The sequence below is a fragment of the Camelus ferus genome, chromosome 17, assembly GCF_009834535.1.
Source record: "Camelus ferus isolate YT-003-E chromosome 17, BCGSAC_Cfer_1.0, whole genome shotgun sequence".
Taxonomy (NCBI): Eukaryota; Metazoa; Chordata; class Mammalia; order Artiodactyla; family Camelidae; genus Camelus; species Camelus ferus.
Genome location: NC_045712.1, coordinates 9,545,739 through 9,569,024, shown reverse-complemented (window position 1 = coordinate 9,569,024; position 23,286 = coordinate 9,545,739). Strand labels below are relative to the sequence as shown.

Here is a 23,286-nt window from a genome sequence, read left to right as displayed (position 1 = left end):
AATGAGCAGTAGGCATGTAGGTGTAGTGTGTTTGTTAAAATAGCGATGTTTTCGCAGTGTTTGTATCAATATTTATGTTGTTGCTTGTGCTCTTTAAGGAAAAAAAAAAAAACACCTCTCCAATGACATTGTATATCTCATGTTAGTGACTAGGAATTTAGGAGTCTGTTGAAACTATGAAATACAGCAGGCATGATGCTCAGTACTCCAAACCAAATAAAGTATCACTGAACCTGGGCTGTAAGCTAAGACGTTAAGTGCCATTTATTTGTTGAGTTTTGCCATTCTGAATTGCTCAGTTTGGCACAAGCCCTTTGAAAGTATTTATAGTTCAATTGGTATGTGGTTTATTTTAAATTATATTAAAATGATCTGCTTATATTAAAATGACATGTTTTCCAAAACCTAATATTGCCTTAAAAACATTGTCCTAGTGGTGAAAGATTTTAAAATGTTATTCTAAAAAGCAAGGGAGAGGACTTCAGACAAACACACAACCCATATCTCAGTGCTTTCGTTTGTGTGGAGTTCCCAGGACATAGTTATAAAATCATTTTCTCTTTTATATATGGCCAATGTTAGGAGCTTTAGGAAATTTTAAAAAATTTTAATTTTTTGGCACCTGTCTCTTTTTATACTCACCCTGAGTTAGTCAAATTAGAGCAGGCTCATAACACCATAACCTTTATCCATATATAGCCAGGCAAAGCTTCCTTCTGTTAAGTAGAACTTATGAACACTTTAGGAAGGAAAGCAATGCTATTTTCGAGCAAACTTGGAGAGTTTAGAAATATTATTTTGAAATATGCTTCCTTAAAGTCAGAAGAACTTAATTAAGTTCCCGGGGTTAATTGTTTCTGAAGTGTTAACATGTCATTTGTCTATTCAAACTCCAAAGCAAATCTAATACGGGATTTAATAACCTGTTTATGTGAATAGAAATTTGGGTTGGGGGTGGCGTGGGAGAGGAGAGAAAAAGCTAATAGGCTTTTACCTAGTTAGTGGGTTGAAGGAATAATTCTTTCTGTCTTCATTTGAAACAAAAGGCACATCCTGTGTTCAAAACTCCTTCTATTTGGGAGTGTAAATTGGGATGACAAGGAAGTTTCGGAACAAAACAGGATTTTTCTACTTTGTTCATTTCATATTTATCACTGGCTTGTTTGCTAATTTTCATTTGCAAGAGGCAATTCTTCCAGCTAACTGGGTGCCTCAATGGGCCACTGATTTCTTTGAAGTGACAGTCTGTAAATATGCATAAAAAAGGGATGCAATTAGCGTGTGTGTGGTTCAGTGCAGCCTGATTCCATTGGCAAGTTTACCCACAGTGTTGATAAGCTACATTATCTAGAAAATTGGCCGCTGAAAAACAGCACCTCTGATTGCCAGCAAAGGTTCCAGATAACAGGGTGCTGAAGAGAAATATAATTGAGGTTGAATATATTAACCAAGGTGTCACATGCTCCTTAGAAGCTCTAATTTATCAGCATGTTGGAATTTTTATTAACATTTGGAATGCATTTCTTCCACACTAATGAAGTGGAATTGGCAGTTCAGGTTTTAGTTATTGTCATTTCTGAGAAGTTAAATGTAATTTCTCGTTAGACACAGTTATGTAAATATATTTGTTCAGGGGCTAAAAAAAAATTACGCATTTTGCAAAATACAAATATGTTGTTAAGAGGCGGTGTGACAAATCAGTGATGGCTCAAGTCCTGGAAACCAGCACAGCCACATACTTGGGCTGCATTTTGTTGGTGACAGCTCTCCTTTGTGGGGCGAATGTGAGAGAAATGAAGGAAGCTTAATTTTATTAACTATGTGACTGGCTCACCATTGTGAAAAACAGTGGAAATTAGCCACTGTTTTAGTTGGCTAATATGTCTAAAAGGATTTTGTGATTAAATGATTTTTTTAAATGAAGAGTTGCTTGAATTATTAGGTGAATTAAGCATTCATGGAAGGAAGATACTGCTTTTCTTTTATCCATCCTTTTTGTAAATACCGAAGACTGATGTTTGTTTTTTAATTCTGAAAATAGGTTTTGAAAAACATTTGTTTCGCAATAATACTAATTTCTATCAATTAGAAATAAATTGAGGCATGCAAACTTGGAATAATTTCAGTTGACATGTATGTGTGATAAACTATGTATTTTTTAAAGCAAGGGAATAAAAATCATAAGCTTGGGAATGAAGAAGAAGGATGGGTCAGAAATACCAGGGTGAACACACCCAGGCAGCCCCAGCTGTAAAATTCTTAAGCGACATGGTGGATTCAAGAATATTTCGTTATTTTAATTCATAATCACATGCATGTAGCATATGTTTGTTTAGATCCTATTTCATAATGCAAAACATTTTTAAAGGAAATAGCTCCATTTCGACTGACTCATAAATTTTTTTTCACGGCAGTACTTAATGAATTGCAGTCTGTAAAGCACTGTGTGTTTGTAACATGCTTAGTATTACTTAATTGCACACATCTCTGACCTCGGGGAACGATGCTAGTATTTTTCTTCCATTAGTAACAGATATGGCGGTCACAAAGCAGTGGTTCCCTTAAGATGAATGACCTGTGCAAGACATTTTCTCAGTTTTTCCCTTGGCATTTACCCCTTCACAACTCCTATTGTTCTATAGGCTCCTCATTTTACTACTTCTACTCACTGCCACCACTCCTGATATTCCCTGACCCAGTTCTTTATGCCTGATGCAGTTCTTCCCCTGCATCTTAGACTCTCATCCTCCAACCCTGACCTATAAACTTCTGATCCCCATCACTAATCCCATCATATACTCTAGGCCCATGTGAGAGAGAGAGAGAGAGAGAGAGAGAGAGAGAGAGAGTGTGTGTGTGTGTGTGTGTGTGTGTGTGTGTGTGTGTGTGTATGTATGTGTATCTAGGGCCACAAATGGTGTTTCCTTTACCAGCAGGAACTTCTGATTGGAACTAGATTTGTCGTAGGGAAATCTCATGCCTATTGGGCAAGTAGCCTTAAGTTCTCATCAAATGAAGTATTTCCTAGGATGCCTACTGTGGTGAATGCAGTCAGCTGTCACTTAGCATTTATTTCATCTTTCTTCTAGAGTCATCAGTTGAGTATCTAAAATCTACAATTCTCTGACTCTCTTGCAGCTAGGGTTCTGAAAGAAAATTAGGTTCACACAGGTGCATGCAGGTGGTATTTGGAAGATGGAAGCAAGGGAGGGGCACTTTCTTGTTGCTCCAGCTCTTGCTCCTGGTAGGCTTGAGCCTAAAGATGTTGGGTTTGTTTGCAGCAGTGTTCTAGTGCCATTTTCTGACTTCCTGTGGGTTAAGTGGTGGTGATCCTGATCCTGGACCATGCTTGTGTCCCTGTGTCTTTGAACTCAGAAGTTCCACTGGCAGCCTCCTGATTGCTCACATTCTTGAGGGAGGCGATGTAGGAGCTCCCTGGTGGGCTGCTTGCCTTGCTTCACCAGCTTCTTTTGCCCTTCCAACAATTTTGCAAGCCCTTAATTCCATGGGTTACATCCTTTTCTGCTTAAGTGGTTCAGATTTGAACAACTGAACCCCGAACAGTAGGCCTGTCAGTCTAGTTTGGGTGACTCTCTAATGGGACCAGGCCTAGGGGCAGGCAGATTTTGTGTTCTAGGTGCTTCTCTTCCCCAACTGCGATGTTGACCCTGTTCAACAGTTAAGTAGCAGATGTTATTTATTATACAAATATTAAGAAAAATATTAAGTAACAGCTAGAGCTGATGTTGACAAAAATACAACCCATGGTCTCAGTGTGAACTATTGCCTGCTTTTGTAGATAAAGTTTATTGGAACAAAGCCATATCTTTTATGTACTGTCTGTAGTCTGCTTTCACTGCTACAACAGCAGAATTGGCTATTTGTGACAAGAGACCACAAAGCAGAACTCGTTTCTTACCTGGCTCTTGACAGGAAAAGTTGGCTGCTTTGTGCTCTGTGACCCTGTGGATTTGCCTTGATGTGTGATGTCAGACAACCTGTGGTCAAATTCTGGTTCCCCTCTGACTGCTAAGTTGCTGAAGCACCATGCCCTGGTCCTGGAGATTGGGCACCTCTCTTGCAAACTGCACATTCACAGATCATGTTGGTAGCTCAAAATCAGCCTTGGTGGGAGTATTTACACTAGGCAAATAGGTATATGCTATCCATCAGGACTTCCTCGAGAACAGCAATTAAAGATTTGCTGCCTCCATTAAATATTAGATGATGATTCTTCAAAATAATGTATTAGATGCCATTAGTGCCCCATCCAGATCCACTTCAGTCACCGTGGCACCAAGCCCTCCACTCCAGCAGCTAATAGCTTATACCTGTGCCTCTCAAGGGCGGGCAGTGACCTTGGATAGAGTGGATAGAGGGGGTACAAAAGGCCAGCTCCCATGCGCCATTCTGTGTTGTTCCAGAACACCACTCCTGCCGTGGATCAGCCCAGGGCTGGACTTTCCTAGGACCGTGTTCTCCATCTGCTCTCTCACCTTCACTATCCTGCTTCACTCCTTACATTACAGGTTTGTTCTAAAGAGCTTGCCCAAGGATCTGGACTAGGATGAGGAGAGTGAAGCACCTAGAGGGCAGAATTTAAGGAAACATTCACCATCAAGGTCATGCCAGTTGCCCAACCCTGAGAAGGAGTGCTTCCTAAAATTTTGCTTTTGGACGCCTCACTGTTCTCACCCTGTCTGGGTTCTGCTGATCCCGGTAAGTCACGTTCACCTAAAATCTGATTTTTTGCTCTACTTAAAAGAAACCCAGTCTCAAACAAATGAGTGTAATAATGAGTTGTTTGCGACATACTGTGTATTTTAGGGACTAAATGAGATAAGGCATGCAAAGCACTTGGAACAGGGACTGAAACCATAATGTGTCGATGGACAAACAGATATATGGAAAGGTAGATCATATAGCCTTTGTACCTTTATATATGCTCTTCTGCTCATCTGAAATACAGCCTCTGCTTCTCGCTGCTTATTCAAATGGCAGTTTTATCTCCCCAAGAACATTTTACCTGTAAAGCCATTACTAGTTGGTGCGTTCTGAATCTTGAGTCCTCACTCTAAATTAAATCACACAATTCTCCTATCTCCTGACTCCATTGTTTTCTCTGCCAAGTGAATTTTTCTTTTCCTTTTCATGTGTCTATGTCCTGAAACTTGTTATCGTATGTTAACTTACTTGAATAGATTGAGCGATACGGGAATATCATAATGATAGTGTAGTAATTATTCTGAGCAGCAGTTTAAAAAAAAGTATGGCTTTAGAAATGTAGTTCTTGTAGTTCCTACTAAGTGCTGAAATCTAAGAATTTTCCAGATACAGCTGATTTGCTGCTCAGGGAAGCGGCTAAATACGGTTTGTTGGCATTGCCTCCGAAAGTTGTTTCTTGTGCTTTCAACAGGTTTCAATTGCTATATTGGTAGGTCTCCAAAAATATTTTAGCTCTATTTATTATATACACTGTCATGGTCTATCTTCTCACCCTGTTTAATTTATTCATAGTTCTCATAAGTATTTCTAATTTTCTAGTTGATTTGTTTCCCAAAAGCAATCTTTCTTAACTGGAAAGACTCTAAGTTCCCTGAAGGCAAGGTCTTGGCATGTGACAGGCACACGATGAATGTATGTTGCCATGACTGAAAGAACAAATGAGGTGTGTAGACTTTCCAGGGATACAGTGGCATAGTACAGGCTCAAAGAATATTTTAGGACAGGGGGATGGGCAAAATAGGTGAAGGGAATTAAGAGCTACAAACTTTCAGTTATAAAATAAATAATCACTGGGATGTAATGTACAGCATCGGGAATGTAGTCAAGAATACTGTAATAACTTTGTATGGTGACAGATGGTAACTAGACTTATCATGGTGATCATTTTATAATGTGTAAAAACATTGAATCAATATGTTGTACACCTGACACTAATATAATATTGTAAGTCAGTTATACTCCAGTAAAAAAAAAAAAAGGGAAATATTATTAGAGTGAGTGAATGAATGAAGTCACTTAAAGAAACTTACCAGCCAGCTGCTTTACTTACTTGAGCTGGATAAATCTTGTACTTTTCTACAAAGTGCAAATGTATATTCATGGGTCTTTTTCCTGAAATTAGTTCTTATGTAAAAAATATGGCATCCATGCCACATCTAAAATTGAAAATAGATTTTACTTTATTTATTAAGATTAAATGCAGTACACCACAAATTCTTTTTTCTGGGTACATTCAAGTTGTGAGGAGAAGAATAAATTTAAGGTAGGGATTATAGCTAAAATGATTAGTGTGACACTCAAATGGCTTTATGGATTGACTCCGAGATGGGTCTACCTCAGAGTTGCTTTACTGTGAAGGTTTAAAGCTGTGAGAGCCTGGTTTGACTGTAATTTCAGCACAGGAGGAGGTAACTGGCATTGAAGGTGTCAGTCACATCTGTGCTAGTGTTGGCTGTGTTTTCAAACTGGGTTCTTTGGAACCCTGGAAGGTTCCCAAGGGCCACGTTCAGAGGCTGCATAGTCATATTGTTTGCAGGGTGGGGAGTGGACCAGGCAGGTGCATATTAGGAGACCTACTCTGGCTTAAATAAGAACAGTGCTGCTGCTCTCTGTTAATGTAATCAGCATCTGCTTCAGCTTTAATTTAAAATGTTCAAAATCTGTTGGTATAGATGCACTGAGAATTAAATTAGAATTCAAAACTCCAAAATTGAAACATGTGGACACTTGTACTCTTTACATATAACTGAGGTGATTTAACTCTTGATTTGTAAAGCAGCTGGGTGAGTGAGCGTCCAGTTAAGGAAACTGAAATAATCTTCATTGCCATCCCCTTGGCCATTGGCAAGTCTAGGACTGCGAAGGCCTTTGTTGGTCTTTGGAACCACTCAGGGCACATAACTTAGTGGAAGAAGAAGCATTCGCTCAGGATTACAGTTATTTGCAGAATTGGTTGTCTTGAAAGACTTTTATTGTTTGCCATTTGGTTTTCATTCCAAAGCCGCATGTGACTGTAACATAAATAGTCTTGAAGGGATATCATTACTCTGAAGCTTAACATTTACATGTCAGCTCCCTGTCTTTACAGCAAGTGTTACAGGTCATTTATCTTCTTATTTAAGCTAAAATGAGAACTCTGGAAAGTTGTTCTCACCCACAGATTACATCTCCTATAGCCATGACTTCTAGCAACTGGGAGGAGCACTGACATTGTCGTATCTTGCCTCATCCCACCTTAGAGTCACCATATCTTGCCATGCCCAACCAACTCCAGAGACAGAATCAGGACCTATGATTATAAGCTGTCCTCCCACAACTGCTGGGTTTCCTTGGCTGCTACTTGGTGTTGCAGGGATGAAGGAAGAGTTCTGCTTCCGTGCAGTGAAGACTCTTACTCTTCTTGGTGCCTTTTCTTCCCCAAACATTCCTTGGCTAACTGCTGCCTACCCCTTGGATCTTAGTTCTGTGTGTCACTTTAGAATATAATCTCCCTTCCCTAAATTAGTCATTCCTTTATAGTGAACTGTCATCTCATCTTTAGTTAACCTTCTTGTATTTAACCCAGTACCATTAACTATCTGTCTATCCACCTATCCATCCATCCATTCATTCATTCTTTCATATGATTCATTGCGATGACTGTCTTACCAGTAAAACTGTGAGCTGCATCCCAAGTAGAAGCTCTGTAAATATGGGTTGAATGAATGAGGGAAGATGAATGATGTTTGTGTAGGTATCTTTCCTACTGTTAGCCATTACAATCATCCAGTCCTAACTGGAATCTCCACCACAAACCTTGGTGTTTGCTACAAGATATGTCAGCATATGCACTTTAAACACATGTCTATTCTCCGTCACACCTTTCCACTGTGACAGGTTTGCATCCGGTTGCTCATTGTATGCCTCTTTCTCACTTTTTTGTGTTGTTCTCCCATATGAGGCTAATAAACAAACCTCCCTGGGGCCCTCAGGAATGCATCCAAACCATTTTGCCTGGGGATTATTCATTAGGGGTTACCTCTTGCCCACTGCAGCCTTGTCTAGCATCATGTAAGGGTAAAGTGACGAACGAGAATGGATTTGAAACAAAAACCACCGTTGCAATTGACGCTAATTAACAGAGCTGAGAAAATCTTTCATTAGGAGTGTTTATATCTTGCAGTCTGGTTTTACTTAGAAGGGGAAAAAATAAGTGGCTTATGAACCATTTAATGAAATTTGAAGAGATTATTTTCTTTCCCCCCCTTCTCAAATGATATATTAGGATTGGAGAGGGTAGAAGTAGAAGTATCTCAGAAGTAGAGTAACAGAAAAGGGTATAAGAAATCCTGCCTTCATGCCTCTCTACACTATCTCTGGTCCCCATTCCCTGTGTTGCTTAACTAGGCAGCTCCCTGCATTACAGAACTTTCCTTCCTGTTACTTCTGTATTTTTCAATTCTACAGTCATAACCATGAGACTTTGCAGCTTATCACTTACAATCAATAGCAACAATTACAAAATGAGCCAACATCTGTTGAGCACTTACTGAGTTCCAGACACGTTGCATGAATTATTTAATGTGCAAACAGTTATGTAAGGTATGTACCATTATCATTCCCCAATTTACAGATAGAAATTGAACCATAAGAGAGTTATTGAACAAATTAAACTGATAAATTAATGAATCTGTAGCAATGAGTTGCAAATTAATCCCTCCTGGACAAAATGTGTGCATTGTAATTGTACATTCTTGAAAATAAGATGTCCTACCTCAAGAATGGGTGGAGAGTAGGGGTGAGTGATGTTTGTGGAGGAGTAAGTGAAAGGGTAGGGAAGAGGGTTACTTACCTTATTTTTAAAAAGAGGTCAAGAGATCATATTTTGGAAGTGGGATGGCTTCCCGTGCCTCTCGAGTCAAACCATGGAGTGGGTACCATTTTCAACTAAGTGCTGATCTGAAATCACTTTATTCAGAGTGAATGACCACGCTTTTACTAAACTTCTAATTCATGTTTATTGAGCACTTCCCATATGTAAAGCAGTGTCTGCAGTGTTTCACACATGCAGGGGCTCATTCATATAATCCTCATGGCAGTTGAACAAGGTATTATTAGTCTTATTTCACTGAGGGGAAAAAGTAAGGTTTGGAAAACAACTTCCCTGAAGTTGCAGAGCTCACAGCTCTGGCAGATTCAAGCCCATGGCTCTCTGATAGAGAAGATGATACAACACACAGCTGCTTTCTCTGAGCCTGAAAGAGTCCATCTCTGAGTTTCAGGCCATCTTTAATTGGCTGTTGCCTTTCTCCTCAAGGACTCTTAGGGTTTGCTACACTGAAGTTCTCCTCTTGCCACGTTCTGAATCTCTGCCATATTCTGTTTCTCAGGAATGTTCCAGTGTCCACTGTGAAATGCTAGTACCCTACTTCAACCTAGTTGGCCAAGACCACCTTCTCAACCTCTGACCTTGTCTTCCTAGCTTTGGATCCTAAGTTGTCTTCCTGAGTGACCAATTCCCAGACCAGAATCCTGTTTGCAAATAAACATTAGTGTATTTAATTTGATGAGAAATATTTTTAGAAAGTTTCCCAGTAGATGCACATGTATGTTATAGGTGTAACAGCTGTGCCATGCAATTTGGAATCCTTCCATCTTAGGGGTCCCAGCCTCAAACTTTTTTCTGTGTACACATAGGCATAAAATAACCCCCAAATTTGAAAAGAAGCAACTTAATTCCCTCAGTAGTCTTATGGGCTAGGCTCTCTTTCACTTGGAGTCTTCTGACATCCAAGTGGGGCAGCCAACTTTGTTCCCATTAGCAGAGGTGACACCTGAGTTATTTCAGTCAAGCATGGGAGAGAAGAGAAAGATGGCTTTCCTTTTGAAGAAATGGTGTGGGCTAGGTAGTGCATCATCTTTGTTATTTATCATCCACACTGCCTAAGGACTCAGAAATGTACCAGGAATGATCAGAAGAGAACCAAGGGCCTGTCAGTTCTCCAGACCCTTGCTGTCTGCATCAGACATGCACTGAGGCAGGTCACAACTCAGAAGGAGGGCACCATGTTCAGAGATACAGGCACATCTGGATGAGTGTATTAGAGAGGACACCAAGACGCACAACCCATTTTGATGTAATTTAAAATGGGGTTTTGTTGGCTCACAGAACTCAAAAGAGTCTAGGGGATAGCATTGCTTCAGGTATGGCTGAATCTAGGGACTTAAATATTGATAGAAGAATGTGCTTTCTTCCTATTTTGGGTCTGCTTTCCTCTGTGATGGCTTTATTTGCAGGTAGGTTCTCTTCACTTAAGATCTCCAAATGCTGTAGACTTGTAACCTAGAATTGGACCAAACTCTAGGATAAACACAACCTCTTTTTTCTAATACGTCCAATAGACGTGGAATAGTAGTCAGGCTTGTGTTGCATACCAGTCCCTGAACCAATGTCTTCAGCCTAGATTCGTGTGCTCTGATTGACCAAACCTAGTACCCATGCCCAGTCTTGGAGCTGAGGGTAGGTTAGTCCTACTAAGTCACATGAACTGAGAATGGAAAAGGAAAACTGGGATGTTATTACAAGAAGGAGGAAGGCAAATTTAACAGATGTTCACCATGGTATGTCCTACTTTTCCAGCAAGTAGGGTTTGAAAGAAAGGCTTATAGTTAAGATCAAAATGAAAGTCTCATGTATACATTGGCCAGGCTCTTCCTTGTTAAATTTGGGATAGTTTGTGGAGGTACTGATGGATCATTGTGGTTCAGTTACTGAGCCTCACTTTCTTCTCTTTTGAAACTGTGTATAGTGTTATCTCTATAATAGCTTTATAAGTATCCAAAGGGATATTCATGGGATAGACGTCAAACAATGCTAAGGTGTGATAGTAGTCCCTTATGGTCACAAAGCTGCAGACATCTCCATGGTGTGCAATTCTCTCTATACAGTGAAGTAGAAATGATAAGGAAATATAAATGATCCCTTCAGATCTCAGACAAAGTTACTGTTGATAATGGTGGCTGGGAGGTGGATGTTGGGCAGGTAACTAGAAACCTTCATTAGCAAGTGACTTATTTTCACTCACAAACCTCTCATGTGATGCAAGTTTCTTCCTTGGCAAGATGACCAGCAGATCATTGGGGTCACTGAAGAAGTCAAAATAGAAGTTACTAAATTTAAAAACACGTCTCCTCTGTTCTGAATTGGGGCAATAAAAGGGGACGCTTGAAATAAAAAAACCTGCTTACCGTGGAGGATTCTTTGGAAACATATCCTATCATTATTTTGAGTTGTATTCCAACCTTGTTCCTGGAAGACTCACTTATTTGGGCTTCTCTCAGAGTGCCTAGAGAAGAGTAGAAGACATTTACTAAAGTAGGCTTCAGTAAGTATGTGCCAAAAGGCAATCATGATATATGAAAATAGCATTTATTATCAATGTCCTAAGTTCTAAGTGCTTAACATGCATCATCATAGCCAGTCCTCAAAACCTCATGATGGAGGCATAACTGCTATCCCCGGTTTATGGACAGGGAAACTGACTCACACCAAGAGTAGTTTAGCTGAGGTTATTCAGCTTGGAAATTATGATGGTAGGATTCATATACAGAAAGCTTTTGATGCCAACTGCCTTACTGTTTGAAGGCTGGGTGTTTTGTAGGCAGACTGACTGAGGTTGGACTCACAGTAGGACCACTGCTATTCATGGAACCTTGACATGTTCATATGGGAAATGCTTGTAAGTTCAATACGTACCCCCATTGGGTTCTCTTGAGTCATAATAAGGAAGTGCTTTTAAGGTTTTTATGTCAGGGCTTTTAGAGAGGGATATTCTCAAGAAATGTGATGTTAATAATAATAAGTCATAATTTACTCAGTATTTAAAAAATATTTGTCTACATACCACTTTTGCTCCCATGGAACCATCTTCACAGGCAGTATGTGGAACTTTCTTCAGCACAAGAGCCCCTGTTGGGCCTCCTTTGATGGATTAAATATTCCTATTAAGCAGATGGCTGGGTGAATGTCCCTGTCTTTGCTGGCCTTACTTTTCTTGAGTAATTTCCTATTATAGGAAGGGAGTATCCCATAATAATGAAAAATTGACATGGGCTATTGATTAAATTCTTTTGTAGCCTCTTTCCCTTGACTTTCCCCCATTAGTTAAATATGAACACCTCTGAGATAAATGCAGAAAGGTGAAAGGAGGTGAGCTGGCGTCGGGTGGCTGTCTGTCTCTTAAAGAACAAACTGTTATTGTTTTGTTTGTTTTGTTAAAGTCCCATCTTGCTAAAAGATCAAGGGAAGAAGAAAAGTTTAGATTACCCAATTACTAGCAATAAATTATTTTCTTTTCTCAGGGACATATGAAATCTTAGGATGGCAAATACCATCTGAGAAATGTTCTTTTTACTTTAGTGGCACAGCAACTCCAGAAAATAGGTTAATTGGTTCAGAGACTTGCTCTTACTGTTAATGGCATTTAGCTTGTGAAATTGAACAACTGCATCTCAAGACAGAATGTTCATAAAATCGATATTCTGGTTGCTAAGTGTGTGTTTTTAAGATATAGTTTGAATTAATTTATTCAAAGCCAGCTGGTGCTGTTCCCAATATAACCTCTAGGAGGAAACCTCAACCCATGTTGTGTCTGAAATAACTGGGTTTTCTGCTCTCTTTCTCTTCAACTTTCGTATTGTATCTAAGTTAGTACTTTTGATATTTCTAAGTTTTTTTTTTAACATTTATGTAGAACACCACATAATTGCAGAAAAGATAATAGTCACGTACCCTGGGGCCTACTGTACACTTATGTTAAAAGTACAGCTTTTATTGGCAACTAAAGTAATAACCTTTCCATGTCAAATTGCTTTAAATTAAACTAAAAAAAAAAAAAATACCACTGGCTGATACCCGCACTTAGTAATTGTCAAACATTAGCATATTGTGTAATGGTAAAGCTGCCTAAATCTGAGGTTTAAAAATAATTATTTACTTAGATAAATTTTGCATGCAGTAGCATATGATTAGAAATCCTTTTCCACCCCCTCCTTCTGAAAACACAGGATCAATGTGTATGTTAATATTATACTTAGGCTTGACACATAAGTGGGACTGTAACTTATGTTAGCCTCTGAGAAAGGGGTCTTGTTTAATCTCTTCTCATCCATCCGTCATGGACCACATATAGATGGGGTGTACTGATGCTTTGGCTGGCTTTGTGTATTGTTGGGTGACCTAACATGTGACCTCAGGGGGAAAGACGTACAAGTCTGTTTTTGATGAGGCTGCAGCATGGCCCAGCCTGCATAATTTCCAGCTATTTCAAGGCATTTGGGAGATGAGAATCCTAAATGATGGTGTGTGTGAAGACCTTAGGCATAGGTCGCCGCTGCCTTTCACACGAATACATTTGTATTTCCTGGATCTCTCTCTACTCACCCAGAGAGCTTTCAATTAAAACATTATGCTGTGCACCAGAAATTAACAGAACATTGTAAACTGGACTTCAATTAAAAAAAAAGAAAGAAAGAAAGAAGGAAAGAAAGAAAAAAAAAAAAAAAGCCCGCAGTGACGTGAAGGTTGTGGGATTCACTTGGTTTGCAAGGTCTGTCCAGAGATTAGTTACCACCCTGGGCACATCTGCCAGCTAAAGGCAGATCCAATTTTTGTCTACTTTTGTGGCATGTTGCTAATTTGAAGTAGAACTTGATTGGTCAGGATTGACTTGCTGTCATTCACTGACTTGGCAAAATCCCAGTCAGTCACCTGAGAACTACCTTTCAAATGCATTAAAAAAGCATCTTGAAAGTACGCACTTTCGATATTGAAGAATGCTGATATGTATGTATAGTCTAAGAAGCAAGACAACCTTCACGAGACTGTCATTCAGTGGAAAGATTTGGCAACACCATTGACTGGGAGCAACATACAAATATTTGGTGATGTCCCTGGAAACTAAAGACTCAGAGGACAAGCACATTACAGATGCCGGAGCAGCCTGTGACACTCTAACGTGTATTCTTCTAAAGGGCAGAAGATGGGACCTACAACATAGATATGACAGTGCACATGTAGGGTTATCAGGAATATCGTATTGTCTCAATAATATAGGAGAGATGAAACCTTCAGCTGCATGCCAGTTGCCTGCATTCTGGGACCCCTGACTGCTTTCTTTTAGTTCATGGAGGAAGTAAAAAAGAGATGAGAGTATTTTACTTTTTCCTCATGGAGTCTGAGACTATAATATCCAAGATAAGTCTAGAAATAAGAAAGTGAATATCTGGGCTTTAGACTTTTGTCCCCACTGTGCTGCTTGGCTGTGGTTTGGAAATGAACCTCTCTTGGTCTCAGTGTGCTCATGTGCAGAGTCATACCTGCTCTGAAATTAAACGATGAAATGGAAGTGGGATTAGGTGAGGTTTTCAAAGATTACACTTCTTTAAAGCTATGTGTAAGTTTTTAATATTCATAAGAGATGCTTAAATTTCCTCCAGACATGCCTGGCTCATTCCCACCTTTGGGTCAACTGTGAGGTTATTTGTCTCTGGAACAACAACAGCCTCTGCTCTCCATTGGATCATCTTTCTTGATGCAACTCATGCCTTCTGTTCTTTATAAAGCTTTCTCTTTATTGTTCTCTCATTGCTCTAAAATCCTGTAACATGATCATCTCCATTACATCATTTATCATTTTATTTTGTTCTGCCTGGTATTGTTTAGCTTTGAAACTGCTATTCTTTGTCCCACCCAAAGAAGAACCATTCTTTGCTCCCAAGCTGGGACCTCGCATGAACTCATTCTGCATTCTGCTCAGCAGTCACTTCATGGCTGAGCACGTAGTAGGTGTTTAATGTACACTGGGTTAATTGATTTTATTTTTTAGTGGCCAGTTCACTTAGCATCTCATCTTATCCTCTCCCTCAGTGCAAATGTGCTTTTGTGTGCAGGTGAAATTATAACCCTTTTGTTTGTGGAATGGGGACCTGAGACAGCTAAGTTTAGTGATTTGTTTCATCAGGTTCTTAGGCGAGGGTCTCTGGATGTCTAGTATTTTTTCTACCAAATCAGTGTTCAGATTTCCTTTTGCAGATTTTTGCCTGTCTCCGTGGGGACTCTCCTGTGGCTGGAGCTGTGAAAATGCTGGGAGAAGCAAGGGAGGAGAGGGCCCATGGCATGATGAAGTATCTTTACTGATCTTCCTCATTACAAACCTTCATTTGTCCCCTGTCTCTTTCACTAGAATGTGAAGCTCCTGTAGCTAAGGGCTGTCTTTTCTCTGACCTCAGTGTTCTTACCCTCTTTTCTGAATTTCACTGGATGGGGCATAATCATAATAGTGAACATTCTAAAGAACATCCTCTGTTCAAGCAATGTGTCATTCATGGATTACGTGCTTCAGTTCTCATTGGGTGCCTATTATACCCATTGTACAGATAAGGAAATAGAGACTAACAAAAACTAAATAGAAGCTAGACAGATGCTCTGGACTAGTCCTAAGACTCTAGAATATTGTGCTCCCATAATGGCATTAGCTTGGATTGTAGGTCTTTGTGCCTGAAGAAAGAAATTGGCTTAGTTGTTTGGAAACAAGATAACCTGCTCTGTGTTAGACTTGTGCTATAACCATCTTTTTAATGAAAGAAACTACCTCTAAGTGTATTTCTTATTTACATTATGTAATCTGGGCTCTTCTCTGTGCGGCATCTAAGAATGTCCTGCCCACTGGATGTGGGGGTGGGGTTTGGGATGTTGTGCACAGAAGAGAACCCTGGACAGTGGAAGGAAAGAGTTGGATTCGTGCAATTGCCCGCAGCCCATCTGGTGGGGTGGAGTGGGCCCAGATCTCTTTGGTACTTTCATTTAGAGATGCAAACTGAGACTCAGAAATACTTATGCAGAGAGTGTTTGAAATGATGCCTAGAGCAAAACCAGATTAGCCCCTTCATTGAAAAAGTCTGTTTGCTAAAATCAGAGCTATTTGATTTTTAAACGAATGATTGAAGTCCTCAGTCAAAGCCCTTAGGTGCCTTTGGGGGGATGTTTTGCAACTCCTAACCTTCTGTAGCAAGTTTTCTATGTTTTATGTTGTGATATATGGGGAAACCACAAACCTGACTCAGGGGGCTCGCTTTCCTCAGGCTCTGCCTTTGACTTTGGAAATCGTGCAACCATCAGCCTGCAGTTGGTGTACATTGTGTGATTCAAGCTGTGCGTGAATGAAACCTATGAGTTGCCTGTCCTTGATCTCTCCCTCATTTCCCTTTACCCAGGCTCTGTTGATTTTCATCACCCAAATAGCTCGTGATTGTGCCCACGCGTCTCCAGCCCCTCCACCAGCAACTTTGTTCAGTCACTGCCATTATCTCTTGCGTGGACCAATATAATAGCCCCAGACATCAGTTTTTTTTTACCCCAGATTGCAATTTTATTTTATTTTTATTTAACTTAATTTTTTTAAAGTTTTTAAAAAATTGATATAATTGATTTACATTGTTGTATTAGTTTCAGGGGTACAGCAAAGTGATTCAGTTTTATACATATATGTATATCTATATCTATTCTTTTTCAGATTCTTTTCCATTAAATGTTATTACGAGATATTGAATGTGCTCCCTGTGTTATACAGAAGAACCCTGTTGTTTATGTATTTTATATATAGTACTGTGTATCTGTTAATCCAAAACTCCTGATTTGTCCTGTCCTGTCGTTTCCCTTTTGGTAACCATAGTTTGTTTTCTATGTCAGACATCTTTTCTTGACTTCTTTCAATCTGTTCTACTCTAGGGTTTAGAATGATAGTCTCAAAAGGTGAATATGATCATGTGAGCCTCCTGCTCCCTCTTATCCTCATTAAACACCTCCAGTGATATGCTATCCATTGCTCTCAAAGTGAAGACAAAGCTCCTTAGTTTGTGGCAAACACTCTGCATTGTCTGATGCCTCTGACCTCTCTAATCTCTCCTTCATGTCTTGGCCCTACCCCAGTAGTCTCATTTCATTCTTTCTGCCATCACACATTCCCTCTTCCTGCAGAGCCTTGACATTTATTGTTCTTGCTCCCTGGGATGCTTCTCTCTCTGTAATAAACTCTTACTTATCTTTCAGATTTCAGCTCAAGTGTCTCTTACTCCCTGGCTGGGTTAAATCTCAATTATAGACAGTCTTAAGGCCACATACCTTTTCTTTGTAGAACTCAACAGAGTGTACATTTTACATTTGTTAATGTCATTGTAGCGCCCTGGTTTAGAAACAGGTCCAACACCCAGCTCTGCCAATTATCAGGAACGGGATCCCAGGGAATCCCTCAGTTTCCTCACCTATAAAATGTGGATAATGATAGTTCCTAGGGGCTGTTTTGAGGATTCAGTGAGAAAGTAGATAGTGAGTGCTTGGAATATTCAGTTGCTACTCTGACCACTGATATTACTGTGGCTGTGAAAAGGAAAGTATAAAAAGCTGGTGCACAATTGGGGGATGAATGAATACATTTAGAGTTATCATAAAGTGGCCAGAGTTGTTAGTTCAAAACAGAATTTAATTTTATTGAAAGTGGGCCAGCTTTATTCCAAGTTTGTGCTCTTTTTCCAAAAGGAGGCGAGGCGTAGGAGTATAGATGAAATGATATAAACTATTGCCTGCTTGTAGGAAAACTACTCAAAGAAATTTCTTTAATTGTCTTTATGAAGAGCATAGTGTATATATTTCTGTTGAATTTTATGGCTTGATTTGCTGCCTTCCAGACAAAACCCTAACTTATTTCTGATAGGCCCCCAATCAGGATGTCTTTGTATTGACAGACATTGGGTACTAAGGCCAAAGTCACTTATTCTAAAGTGTTCAGAATTATTGAGGCAAATTGAAACTCTAAGTACAATTTGTGTCATTAACCTCTTAGGGATTATATTTTTGACTTTCTCCTATGTGACATATATCTGGTCACATATTCATTGTGAACCAGTGCTTAAAAATGCATAATCCTCAAAGGTTACTAGCAGTCATTTAAACGACCCTATATTCATCTCAAAACCCAGAACTAGGAGATAAGGTTGAAGGAATGGCTGAATGGGACACTGGAATAAACAAACCATTTCATAGTTCTTAAAATAAAGTACTTGTGGAGCAAATTTTTATCTACAAAGCTTGAGAAATGAATTTATTAATCCTCACAACATCCTTCATATTATTATCACCACATAATAAATATGGAGCAAAGGGTTGAAAGGTTAAATTAGCTTTTCCCTCTCATAGGGAACTTCGTATTCCTTTTGAATAACAATGGAGTTGTCTCCTTAAGCAGGTAGTTGTCTACCTTTAAGTTTGCATCTCTTTTGCCAAAGTTACTCATTTGTGGGTAGTTTTGAGTATAGGATTTTTGCTTTGTTAATTTTGAGAGAATAGAGAGCCCAGAAATAAACCCTGAGACTTTTGGCTAGTTAATCTGTGACAAAGGAGGAAAGAATATTTGATGGAGTAAAGATAGTCTCTTCAGCAAATGGCTTGGGAAAACTGGACAGCTGCACGTGAATCAGTGAGGTTAGAACTCTCCCTCACACCATACACAAAAATAAACTCAAAATGGCTTAAAGACGTAAACATAAGACAAGACATTATAAACCTCTTAGAAGAAAACACAGGCAAAACATTCTCTGACATATATCTTAGCAATGTTCTCCTAGGGCAGTCTTCCCAGGCAATAGAAATAAGAGCAAAAATTAAAAAATGGGACCTAATTAAACTAATAAGCTTTGGCACAGAAAAGGAAACCATAAGCAAAACAAGAAGACAACCTACAGAATGGAAGAAAATATTTGCAATAGATGAGACTGACAAAGGCTTAATTTCCATAATATATAAACAACTCATACAACTTAATAAGAAAAAAACAAACAACTGAATCCAAAAATGGGCAGAAGACCTAAACAAGCAATTCTCCAGTGAAGACATACAAATGGCCAATAGGCACATGAAAGAACGCTCAGTATTGCGAATTATCAGAGAAATGCAAATCAAAAGTACAATGAGATATCACCTCACACCAGTCAGAATGGCCGCCATGAAAAAGTCCACAAACGATAAATACTGGAGAGGGTGTGGAGAAAAGGGAACCCTCCTACGCTGCTGGTGGGAATGCAGTTTGGTGCAGCTGCCCACTATGGAAGACAGTATGGAGATTCCTCAAAAGACTAAAAATAGACTTGCCATATAATCCAGCAATCCCACTGTTGGGCATATATCTAGAGGAAACTTTAATTTAAAAAGATACATACACCCCAATGTTCACAGCAGTACTAATTACAATAGCCAAGACATGGAAGCAGTCTAAATGTACATTGACAGATGTCTGGATACAAAAGTTGTGGTATATTTATACAATGGAATACTACTCAGCCATAAACGTAATAAAATAATGCCATTTGCAGCAACATGGATGGACCTGGAGATCATCATTCTAAGTGAAGTATGCTAGAAAGAGAAAGAAAAATACCATATGATATCACTCATATGTGGAATCTAAAAAAAAAGAAAAAAAACAGAATACTAATGAACTTATCTACCATACAGAGAGACTTGCAGACATAGTAAACAATTTGATGGTTACCGGGGGAAAGGGGTGGGAAGGGATAAACTGGGAGTTCGAGATTTGCAGATACTAACTACTATATATGAAATAGATAAACAACAAATTTACATTGTATAGCACACACGGAACTATATTCATTATTTGTAGTAACCTATAAATAAAAAGAATATGAAAACAAATATATGTATGTATATGTATGACTGAACTATTAAGCTGTACACCAGCAAGTGACACAACATTGTAAACTGACTATACTTCAATAAAAAGAAAAAGAAAAAAAGAAGTCCAGGTAAAGTTGGCCTCTTGTTGAATCCTCCTTGGAAAGTGCAGCATTTGTGTCTCATTGCTTTAATGGCAGGAATCTCTGCAAATTTAAGCTGATGTTACCACTTCCTGTTCTCCTTGCCTTTTCTCCATATGAACTCAGTTTTATTTTTATTATTTGACTTTTAAGTGTTTTGAATGTATAACATTGTACAAAGAATATTATTATGAGCTCTCATATCTCTCCCACCTTGGTTTAGAAATAAGATACTACCAATAGAAGCAGAAACTCCCAGGGTCTTTTGCCTCTACCTTGTAAAACACCCTTCTCTTGAGTGTGGTGATGATCATTCCTGTGTCCTACAGTCTTTGTATTGTACAGCGTATGTACATTTCCAAGCAGTACAGATTATCATGTTGCATATTTTAAAAGTTTATATGACTGGCATCATAAGGTGTATATGTTTCTGCAACCTGCCTTTTCTTTCCTCAGTATTTTATTTAGGAGATTAACCCTTGATATGTGAGATCTAGTTCATTTTCATTGCTGTTTAATATTTCTCTCTGTGAGTGTGCCATGCTTTTTTGGGTTATTTCCTGTTGATAGATGTTTAAGTGATTTATATTTTTTTAACCATAAACCCTACTACTATAAAGATTCTTACATACATATATTTATATGCACTTATGAGACATTTCTAAGGTATATTACAAGGAGGGGGACTGTTGGATCAAATGGCATTGGTATCTTAAACTTTTGTTGATTATTGCCAAATTTTTGCCTAGAGTGGTATACAATATACTTTTTAATGATGTGTGAGAGTTCTGGTTTCTTTGCATTTTTATTACATTTAGTATTGTCAGATTTTTATATTTTATGGGATTAAAATGGTACCTTATGTTTTAATCTCCATTTTTCTGATTACTACCAAAGCAAAAACATATTAAAAAAATTTTTTTTTGTAGTTGTGTAGTCTTTGTGTTCTGGAATTGCCTGTCCATAAGTTTTGTCTGTATTTCAACTGGATTGTCTTTTTATTGATTTGTAAGTGTTCTTTATATATTCATTATACCAATCATTTGTCAGTTATATGTTTTGCCAGTAGTACTCATATCTTCACGTTTGTTCTTTATTGCCTTGAGGTTAAAATTTTCTAGAATTCTTAGCATGGCAAATACAGTTGTGGGTTACATGGCCTTGATTTCTCCTATAGTCTTGTTTCTAAACATTTTGCATCTCTGATTTATGTTTTGGCATATATTTGTCATCCCTCCTACGTTCTTGCTGATGTTGTCTCCTCTGCTTGGAAAGCTGTTACCTCTTCCTTGCCTGGCTAACATTTATCACTTCTTTCACAATCCAATCTTTTGGAAAGCTTATGCTGCCCCTGCCCCACTCCCCTTCCACTGTTCCTTGCATCTCTTCTCTGCATTTGCACAGCTCCTGGTGCTGACCTGGGAAGACTTTTCAGCTTTGGATCTCCCAGAAATAACTGTCCTGAAAAAGAAAATAATGTCCAGTGGGGTTGCCACCCACTTGTTTGGCTCTCCTGAGGTCTTCCTGAATGGCCTACCAGAATGGGTGGTGAGATGGCCTTTTGAAGAATTCTTTAGCCAGTGCTTGGCTACAGAATCCAGGTCCTGTATAAACATGCTGATTTATTTCCATCACCTTCCGTGTCATCATAGTCTTTCGAATCAGCAACATTGATTCCAATTTTCAAAGGCAGTTATTCACTTGAGAGAAAAAAAAGCCCCAAATATAGTTTTTGGAAGCCTAGAAAAGAATTGCATGGATAATTCTCTCCATTCTTTCTCAGGTATCTATTCCACATGGAGCTTGTCAGAGAACTTCCTGTTTCCTACCCAAGGTGAATTTGGGTTTGGGACTCATGTCAGTTAACTCAGTTCTCTTTCTTGTGTGAATGACAAGGACATGCACCGGGACATCTGTTATTGTGAAGCTGGGATTTAACCCAATGGAAGGGGAAAAAGAAAAACCCAACACACCAAACTGTATTATTTACACATTTCAATATTTAATTTCCTGTCTCCATTATACATATTTTAGTATGCAGATTATTTGCCCAACATAATTTATCAGTTTCTTGTTAGATAATATTCTCCTCAGGGTACATATTGTTCATATTTAGAAATTCTTATTAATCTCAAGAATTGCATTGTTTATCCAACAAAATTATTACAGCTTTGATGAAGCTTTTAAAGTGTAACATGTAAATCACTATTTTCTCACTTTCATAAGCAGCTGAATTTTTGATCTGGTGGATTATTCAGGTTTAGAAGATATTTTGTCTTAGGGAAAATGCACAAGATGGTGCAGTAATGTGTAGATGAGGCTTTTTAATTAGAACTGCTGTTAATGACAAATTGCTGTCACCGTGGCTACCCCTCCTCCAAATTGCCTTTTTTAAATAGATAAATGAGGAGTGCCACCCAATGTTGTTCTAAATAAGATGGGACTAATATTTAAAGCTGTAAGTGTTGCAGTAACAAATGACAGGATGGAAGAAGTAAATGAATATTAAGTGTTTATAATCACTTATTTTCTGAATTGCATCTTGATCATTTTACCTGGGAGAATATTAGGGGCATTCTTTAATGAAAAAAAGAACTTAAGAGAATCTTAAAAGAAGATTTTAGAGTAAGATGAAAATAAACATCATTTGATTCTTTACCATAATTGAGAAAAAAGTCACTTTTTTGTTTATGAGTTAGATTTTTATATGAGACAGTAAGCATTATCTACATAACACACTGATATATTACTAATACCTTATATCTGATAGCATTTTGTATTTCCCAAGCATTTTGATATCCACTATTAGATTTTTTTCCTTCCAATATCCCTGGGATGATAGAATCCCTCATTCAACAGATGAGGAAACAGTCCAGAAAAAGTTATGTGGCTTGAACAAAACTGAAAAATCAATTAATAACAAAACTGAAATTGTAATTCCCTGACTTCGTACCTAATGCCTTCCTGCAGACACAGACAGAATGGAGAAAGCGGAAAAGTTGCCTATTGCTTACAAGTTATGAAGAGCTGTCAGGGTTCCAGTACTAGAGTATTAGAAATAAATGATCAGTCTCCTGATGACTCCCATTGGTCTCTCTCTTGGATATATTTTCATTATTTTCTCTATGTTCTTTAAGTAGGTCTTTTCCTTCAGAGTTAACATACAGCGTAAGACCAGTGAGCATTCAGTTGAGGTGAAATGATGTTTAGTGATTCCATCTTTGTCTTATTTGAATTAAGCTGATGAGGTCTGCAGTTTGTATTACTAGAATCAGCATTTCATCATTTCCTGATTTTCTTTATTCTTAGAAATAATAAGGTAAGAACCAATACAACTCAAATCAATGACCATCTACTGCTATCCAGAGGAAATGTAACAGAACCATCATGAAACTGCTAGAAATGTCTGTTCACTGG

General features: G+C 38.5%; 1 long non-coding RNA gene across 3 annotated transcripts in view; it reads left to right on the top strand.

Annotated features, from left to right (window-relative positions):
- The window catches only part of LOC106729852, a 659,616-nt gene that overhangs the window by 61,899 nt on the left and 574,431 nt on the right, over positions 1-23,286 (top strand). For 2 of the 3 annotated variants that reach the window (XR_001366270.2, XR_004311953.1), the window contains one exon: positions 4,530-4,719. The exons of the other annotated variant lie outside the window; for it this stretch is intronic. This is a non-coding gene — a long non-coding RNA (uncharacterized LOC106729852). The remainder of the gene's footprint in view (positions 1-4,529; positions 4,720-23,286) is intronic. 3 annotated transcript variants of the gene reach the window in all.